An 8,492-nucleotide genomic window follows, 5' to 3' on the forward strand; every position below is an offset into this window, starting at 1 on the left:
GGCAAAGCAGGAGAAGGTCCCTAAGGAAAATGACTGGCAGAGCCAGTGGACACAGATTTTGAAAAACTGGAGGGGTGGAGGGGAAGGAGGGACTCACCCCCAGCCTCCCTGGTCCTAGTTAGGAGCCTTCTTGTGATCCTTCATTGGACTCCAGGTCCACCCTATCTGACAGGATTTCTGTCAAAGCAGTATCCTCTCAGAATTTAGGTGCCCTCAGGCCTAACAACCTGAAAATGCTGGAGAGGTGTGGACAGTCTTCAGGCAGCTCCAGTTTGCCTCTGACCCTTGTCTTTGGAGTACCAGCTCTGTGCCTGAAGGTCTTCCTAATCACTTGTCAACCCCCTTATTTTGTAGAAATGAGACTGAAGCCCAGAAAGGGAAGGGCCTTGCTCTGGATCACACAGTGAATTAGTCTCAAATTCTCATGCACTCGGTCTGCCTTCTTCTCTGCTCTTTTTTTTTTTTTTTGCTTTGCTGTCTTGTTTGACATTGAGACCCCTTTCTGGAGGCAGAGACTAGTAGAGGTTAAATCTTAGCACGTAACCTGATGGTTAGTGGGTGTGAATGTATGTTTGCTGGTTGGTTAAGTGAATGCATGAATGTGGGCTCCTTTTGCGGGGAGAGTGGCCCTTTCTGGGCAACCTGATTTATATATCATCTCCAACACTTTGAATCTCTGCTCATGTACCCCTACTGCCAGACAAAGGGCCACTTAAGGTCCTGGCACATCAGATGCTAAAACTGCTGGAGCATGAGGATGCACTGGAATGTGGGTCTGAGGTTCCTCGTGGAGGCACTAAAAGGTTAACTCTTAGGAACAGTAGTTGGTGTCCTGGGGCAGGTGCATGCTGGGATTGAGGGTATAGAGGTAGCACACACAGGCCTCTGCCCTGGAGGGAATGACAAGTGCACTGGTAGCTATGGTAACAGGGTGCTCTAAGGAGGTGACCTGGAGGTGTGCAAATAGCTGAGCTGGACCTTGACACGCTGACTGGCCTTAGATCAGTCATCACTCTGTCATTCAATCCACACACATTCATGACCCCAGCATGTGCTGGGCACTGTGCTCAGAAGTGAGTTAAGAGCCACAGCCCCTCCTGCCAAGACTGGGTAAGGTGCCCCCCCTTCCCCCACCCCCGCTCCATTCTTCCTAATCCCCCCAGGACTTCTCATGGAACAGCCCCCATCTCCCTGCATGGAGTACCCGGTTAGGTGTCTACTGTGTGAGCCTCTCAAAGGCAAGACCAGAGCTGTCTGTTCTCTGCCTTGTCCCCAGTGCCCAGCACTGGGCTGCCTGTCACCTTAGCATTTGGCTCTGTTTTGTGAAGAGTTGAGCCTAGTGAGGTCTGAGTTCTATAGAGCTTCTGCTTTCTGCTCTCACCACTCCACCACCACCTCCCATCCCCCACATTCTGCCAGAGTCTCTGGCTGGCCAAGTCCTGAAAGCTGGGAGGGCGGTGGGAGGAGGAAGGTGAGACTCGCTGGGCAGCTTAGCAGAGGGTGAGAAAGCCTCCTGCTGCCTGGCCGCAGGCACCGCAGGAAGGTTCTGGCAGGAGCTGCCTGCTGGGCTGAGATCACCATGGAGACCTGGCTTGGAGAGGGTCACTGGCAGTGGCTAAGGGCTGGTGGGGGTGGGAGACACAGGGATTTGTGCAGTCTCCCATCCTGCCCCTGGCCCTTGAGGGGGAAAAGCTGGGGTTCGTCACTGTCTAGTGTTGGATGTTTGGAGCAGCCCACCATAAATCTCCCCTCACTAGTCACCCAGTAGATTCTTCAACTTGGCAACTGTCCTTGAACTGCAATAAAGCTGGCTTCTGGATAGAGGCCCCCAACCCTCTGCTGAACCTGGCACCCCAGATGCCATATTCCTACCACCTAATCTCTGCAGCTGGTCCTGCTTGTCACCTTAACTGTGGAGACCTGACATCCCCACAGCCCTCCCTACCCCCAAGAGCTGCTTTTCTGCCTACCACCCTGATTGTGATAGCTGTCACCTCACAGGCACACTGCTTGCCACCACCACCCTCCCCAGTACTCCATCCCCTATTGCCAGTGTCACAGCAGGCAGCCCCTGCCCTCCCCCATGCCTCTGCCTGCTGCTGATCACCAGGATGGGGTGCTGCCCCTGCCCTGCAGGAACTCACCTGATCTGAGACACACACACACACACACACACACACACACACAGCCCTTGGGGGAGTCCTGGCAAGTCCAGCCTCAGGACAAAAGTCGTCCCTGGGGCTGACTGCCCAGCAGACAGCAGCTGAGACTGAGCAGAATGTCAATGTGGCCCTGTTGGAAAGGGAAGCCAAGAAAGTACAAGGGAGGAGAGGCTTTCTGTTGCCGCCTGGCTCCTGCAGCTGTGGGGGAGGATGGATGGCTCGCAGAGGAGTCTTAGGAGGAGGCTTTAGCACCCCACCCCTTCCCCTAATTCTGGAGGAAATAGTCACACACTGGGAGTGGGAGGCATGAGTCCCAGGGCCCTGGGAGGTGGGCAGGCTAATGACCAGAGGTCTTAGGAATAACCAAGTCCACCTTCTCCTGTCCTTGGTCTTGTCACTCACTCCAGAGAGCTGTGAATCCAGAGGGTCTGGCCAGGCAGAGTTGGATCCCCCGATCATGGTTAGGACTGTCTAGGAGAAGAGGGTGCTTCCAACCTCCAGTGTCTAGTGTAGGGACTGAAGACTTGGGAGTTTCTGAGCTTCAGGAAGGCAGCATTCTATCAAACCCACATGGCCATGTGTTGGGCAGTTTCTTTATTCCTTCATTCAGACAGACTTCCTCATTACCTCATCCGTCTAAGTAGCAGAATGGCATGGGTGGGACTGGGAAGAGGGTCGGATTTAGAAGAAATTGAAGCAGTGGTTCACACCTGTGCTGTGCTGCAGCCTTGTCCTCTTCCTTATATCATTCTCAGAGCAGCCTAGGTTAGAGAAATTACTAAGTGGCTCCAGGAAAATAATTTATAATGCACTGTGTTCAGACTATACCAGAAGCAACTAAGGTACAGTCCTGCCAACAAACTTACGTGATTGTTCTAGTGCCCTCTTCTTCCATTTTTTTGTTTTGTTGTGTTGTTCTTTGAGACAAGGTCTTGCTATGTTGCCTAGGCTGTCCTGGAACCCTGGCTCCTTCTGCCTCCACCTCCCAAGTGCTTAGATTACAGGCGTGTGTCATTGCACCTGCCCCTTTTTACTGATGAGTAAACTGAGATTCACAGAAGTTCAACTCTTATACAAGGTGTTGTTTGGCACTTGAACCCAGCTGTTTCTAACTCCAGAGCCCAGACTTTAACAAATCCTACTGCTTGGGACTTTGACACTTCACGCAGCCCATCCCTCACCTCTTTGTGTGGACTTGGGCATGCCTGTTTTACAGATGGGAAACTGAGCTCAGAGATGGCCAGGTGCAGTCCCAAAGTCACATGGGGGCCAATTCTGGAAGAAAGGACAATATGGCTGGCTTCTCCCAGAATCCTGCTGGGAACTGAGTGGAGCCCCCTCTTAGGCTTCCTGGTTTCAGAGTTCAGTATCTACCTGCTGCTGACTTCTGCCTCTTTTCTTTATGTTTCTTTGCAGCTTTCAGAAAACCAACGCCAAGACCCCTCCCCGCGTCCACATTGTCCTCTGGCAGGAGCACCTGCCCCTCTGCCTCCCACCCACCCTCTGCAGCCCCATCTCCTCCCACCCCCCCATCTCCTCCACGCAGAAGCCGAAGGTGAGCCCTTTCTGCACAAAACCAGCAATTGTAAATACTTTTTAAAAATGTACAAAACTTAAAAACAAAACACAGTTTTAGAAAAAGACAAAAAAAAAAAAAGAGAGAGAGAGAGAGAGAGCGTGTGCAAGAGGTTGCGAGCAGGGCCTCGAGGTGTCCAGAGCCCTTGCAAGTATGCACTGAGAAATTTATCTACAGGTCGTTTGACAAAAATGAACAATATCCTATTTATTGTATATACTGTTTTATTATAAATCGTGGATTGTATATTGCATTCTGTAAACCTGCTGTGGTCCCGTGGTGTGCAAATTCGCATGGTTGGGGGGAGGGAGAAGAACCTCTTGCGGGAGCTTTTTTTTTCTTTCTTATTTTTCACTCTTTTGGGTTTTCTCTTCTGTTGTTGTTGTTGTTTTCTGTTGGCAGGACACACCCAAAGATCCAAGTTTGTATTAAAAAGAAATGAAAAAAAGCAAAAAAAAAAAAAAAAAAAAACTTGTGTCTTGTGAAAGGGGTTGAGTGAGGGTGGATGGAATGGAAGGGACACACAGAAGAGACACACAACTTGATTTTGAAATACCTACATATGTCCTACCTCTGATTCTCCTTTCTGCCTGAGATCCGGGTCCCCCATTGTACCTGCCTCTGAGCTTCCTCATTTTCCTCCTTAGGATTCCTGACCCCTAGGCCATGCATTCTGCCCCCAGGTTCAGGGAGTCTGTCACTTGGCCCTCTGTCCTGGGGCTCCCCTGACTATTCTATCCCAAGTCTCACGTCTTCCTTTCTTTGTTTTATTTATTTAATTTTTTAAGCTTTTTTTTTTTTTTTTAATCATATCGTTGTACTGGGGGTACATTGTGAGATTTACAGAACTGCTTATAATCTATCTTAGTTGAATTCACCCCCTCATCATTCTCCTTTATCCCCCTCCTCCCATCTCTTTCTTTGAACCCTTTATCTTCCAAAGCCTGCATTTCCTCTCCCTGAGGATCCCCCATTATGTGCCTAGTCTTGGCTCTCCTCTTTGGACTCCCCCATTCCAACCCAGGTCGCAGGGCTCTGCCCTTAGTTCCTTCATTTGTCCTGTGTCTTCCTGGTCCCACAGTTCTACCTGGTTCAGGGATACTCATTTTTGAGACACACCCTGGCTCAAGGACACCTTGTCTTTGAGACATTTATTCCACCTTAAGACAAAGAACCCTTTTGAGACCCTGTTTCCTCCTAGGACTGGAGTAGCCCTTACTGTATGTTTCCCATTCACCCCAGGTCCTGGGTCTCGTCAGCCTCCTCGTCACCCATTTTACCCCAACACACTCATATCTGTTGCCACAGAACCTAAAACATGACCAGGCCAATCACCCCAGTGTTTCTCCACCTTTCTTTCCACCCTAAGTCCCAAATGCTGGGCCTGTGTTTCCTCCCAGCTTTGGTAAACTGTAAAGAAAGAAAACCAATCCTGAGCCTGTTTCTGCCAGGCCTGGAAGGACTGAGCTGCTTCCCACTCCCTGACCTTAGAGAGCTCTTGGCTGCCCTTATGCAAACAGTGCCCACTTTGACCTCCTGGTCTTTAGGAGGAGTTTTTCCCATGACCCATTTTATGTTAAAGCTCTCCTGAGGGTGGCTTCCCCTGTCCCTCATCAGGGTCACTCAGGCAGACACCAAGGGACAGCTCCATGTGGCTTGGCCTCCTGGACCCCACCAGCAAGGCCCAAAACCTTAGGGTAATCAGAGGAACTCCGGTTCGAGGGGTAGCACACCCCACCTTCTGGGCACTGCTGCCTAAAAGTGGCAAGAGAACTCTCATAGGTCACAGTCCCTGAAAACTGCAGCCTCTGCTGGATATAAAGACTCATCTGCCTGCCCAGCCCCCTCCACAGATCCCCAAGATGAAGACCTTGGCTTTACCCTTCCTGTCTGTGGAGGGAAGACAACATCACGCTCAAGCTGACAGTCCCCTGTGGAGCTGGAAGTAGGGGTAGGAAGCAGTAAGACCTCCTGAAGGCTAGGGAGGGGGCCAGCTTTCCAGAGGAGGAAGCTTTTTAAGAGCCAAGCCTAGGGTGCTGCAGGAAAATGAGGGAGTTCCCGGAGGAAGAAAAGAGCATGTGTGAAGGCCCAGAGGTGGGAGAGTGTAGCAGGAGATGGAAGCCACAGTTGAATCTGTAGACACTGCATGTGTTCAGGGAGGGAAAGGGTTTTGTCAAGGTCACTCTGGGGCAGGGAGGAGGCTTTTTTTTGGTGGGGGGGGGGGAGAGGAGGAATAGGAACCCAGTGGAGGAAGTTGGAACAGGCCAAGCCAAGAGAAAGAAGTCTGTTTGCAGCCCCAAGAACTGCCTGCAGGGAAAAAATGAGTGTGTTCAGCAGCTGCTGAGAAGGCAGAAGAAACTGGGGAGGCTGGCCAGGTGGGGTTGGGATGAGCTGGCTCAGAGGGAATCAGGGTTCAGTCAGAGGGTGAGGCTTCAGAGGGACAGTGGGGATATTGTGCGGTAGAAGGGACTGGGACTCCATAAGAGATGGGCCTCAAGAAAGGAGGAAAGGTAGTGAAGGGCTGTGCACCACAGAGCTCAGGAGCTGTGGGGAAAGGAGACCCATGAAGGAGACAGGAGGTAATTACAGGACAGTGAGAGGCCTCCTCAACATGAAGGAAAGATGGGGCTTCACTGCAGAGAAGGGGCACAGAGAGAAGGGATGGGAGGGAGGTTTGGGGAAGAGAACTGGAGCTCCATGAGAGAAGAAGGGAAGGGTCAACAAGAGATGGGTCATCAGGGAGGACAGGAGAGGGGTCTTAGCTGGTAGGATCTGCTGCTCAGTAAAGGGTGAGGACAGCCAAGGTGTATTTTAGAGACTAGATTTAGGGGATCTGGACTTTGGGATGGAAGGGTTTTGTGCCCTTAGGCACTGGGGTCCCTAAGGAAAGACCCAGGTGAATGGGGCAGGAATAGGGATCACCCTGTTTAGATCTGTTCTTTTCAGAGGATGGGACTTTCCCCACCTCTACTTCCACAGCCAGGGTGCCACACCTGATCCCAGAAGGCCACACCTGATCCCAGAAGGCATCAAGACTACTAGATTATTTGGGTTTTGCCACTTTTTTTTTTTTTTTTTTTTTTGGTGCAGTTCTACAGTTTGAACTCAACACCTTGAGCCACTCCACTAGCTCTTTTTTGTTTGTGTGTTTTTGTGTTTTTTGTTTTTTGGGTTTTTTTTGGAGACAGGATCTGGCTTCGAACTGGGATCCTCCTGATCTCTGCCTCCTGAGTAGCTAGGATTATAGGCATGAGCCACCAGCACCTGGCTCCACTGTTTCTTAAACACTTCCTTGGGGTCTTTACTTTTCAGAATAATCCTTGAGATAGACAATAACCATTTACTATTTACAGGTGAGAAGACAGCTTCACAGATAATGGAGTGACTATCCTTGAGTCACTTATCCAAACTCACATGGGAAGTGACAGAAGTAGGTTGGCCCAAAGACTGACTTTGCTTTTTCATAGCATTTAAAAGAAAAAAATAAAGAAAAAGTAGGGCTGAAGGTTTGGCTCAAGTGGTAGAGTGCCTGCTTTGTAAGCATGAAGCCCTGAGTTCAAATCCCAGTTCCACCAAAAAAAGAAATCACTTTAGTACTGGGGGTATAGCTCAACAGAAAAGCACATGCTTAGCATGTGGGTTTGATCCCAGGTGCCCCCCCCGCAAAAATATTCTGCTTATAAAATCCAAAAAACCCATTCCATAATAAAAATTTCCTTAGAGCTAGGAATGCAACTTAGTGGTAGACTACTTGCCTAGCATGCTCGAAGCCCTGGGTACTTTTCCCAGTACTACAAAAATAATAAAAAAATTAATGATAGAAATATAGTAATAGCAAAAATTATACAGTACTTTCTATATACAAGCTACTCTAAACACTTTACATGTATAATAATTCAGATTCTGTCTCCACAACAATGCCATGAGCTTTCATTGTAACAATTATTATCCCCATTTTGGGAAAGGCAAGTGCAGAGAGGTAATTTGCAAAGAGTGTTCAGTAAGTGCTGACAACAGAGTTCAAAACCAGTAGTCGGGTTCTGAAGTCTTCACTACACTGAACTGGTACAAGTGAAAATCCTGAGCTGGTTTATAGCTCAGTGGTAGTGCTTGCCTATCTTGAACAAGGCTCTGGGTTTGATCCCCAGCACCAAAAATAAGCCAAAAACTGGCTTTCCACCCCTCCCCACCAATAGCCTTGTGTCAGAGTTTTCCAATCTATTCACCTGCAGCAGTGGTTCTCAACCCTTTCATTAAGAGGAATCACCTGGAGAACTTCAAAACGCTGATGTCCAAGTTCTGCTCCAAGAGATTCTGGTTTTATTGGTCTGGGGTGGGGCGTGGGCATTTTTAAAGGCTCCTCACACGGTTCTAATGAGCAACCAAAGGTGAGCCTCTAATCTGGCTATTGTACTGAGCGTTTGCACACAAGCAGCCACCTGTGCGCACACACCCATATTTAATGTGTCGTTCTAGGCATGCCTATGATGCTTTCCTGTGTGAACACTGTGGTGACATCCAGGAGTATCTTGGAAGTTACTGTGGCTTCTCTGAGTGACTGCTAAGAGACACTTTGTGAACATGCATTCAACACAAATTGCTTAAGCACCTGCAAGCTTCCAAATACTGGCCCAGGCACTTGGGGACCCAACAATGAGCTAGTTGGGACGCTGCCTTTCAGCATATAGTCTGATGGAACTGATGACATTTGATGGCGGCCTTCCCTGTGAGTGTCAGGGGTTTAGAAACCCTTA

General features: G+C 49.4%; 1 protein-coding gene across 12 annotated transcripts in view; it reads left to right on the top strand.

Annotated features, from left to right (window-relative positions):
- The window catches only part of Ahdc1 (AT-hook DNA binding motif containing 1), a 67,829-nt gene extending 61,928 nt beyond the window's left edge, over positions 1-5,901 (top strand). For all 12 annotated transcript variants that reach the window (XM_074080871.1, XM_074080872.1, XM_074080879.1 and 9 more), the window contains one exon: positions 3,579-5,901. The gene's annotated coding sequence lies outside the window, so the exon portion shown is untranslated. The remainder of the gene's footprint in view (positions 1-3,578) is intronic.
- Positions 5,902-8,492: the final 2,591 nt, after the last annotated feature.

Source organism: Castor canadensis, chromosome 7 (assembly GCF_047511655.1).
Source record: "Castor canadensis chromosome 7, mCasCan1.hap1v2, whole genome shotgun sequence".
Classification (NCBI taxonomy): Eukaryota; Metazoa; Chordata; class Mammalia; order Rodentia; family Castoridae; genus Castor; species Castor canadensis.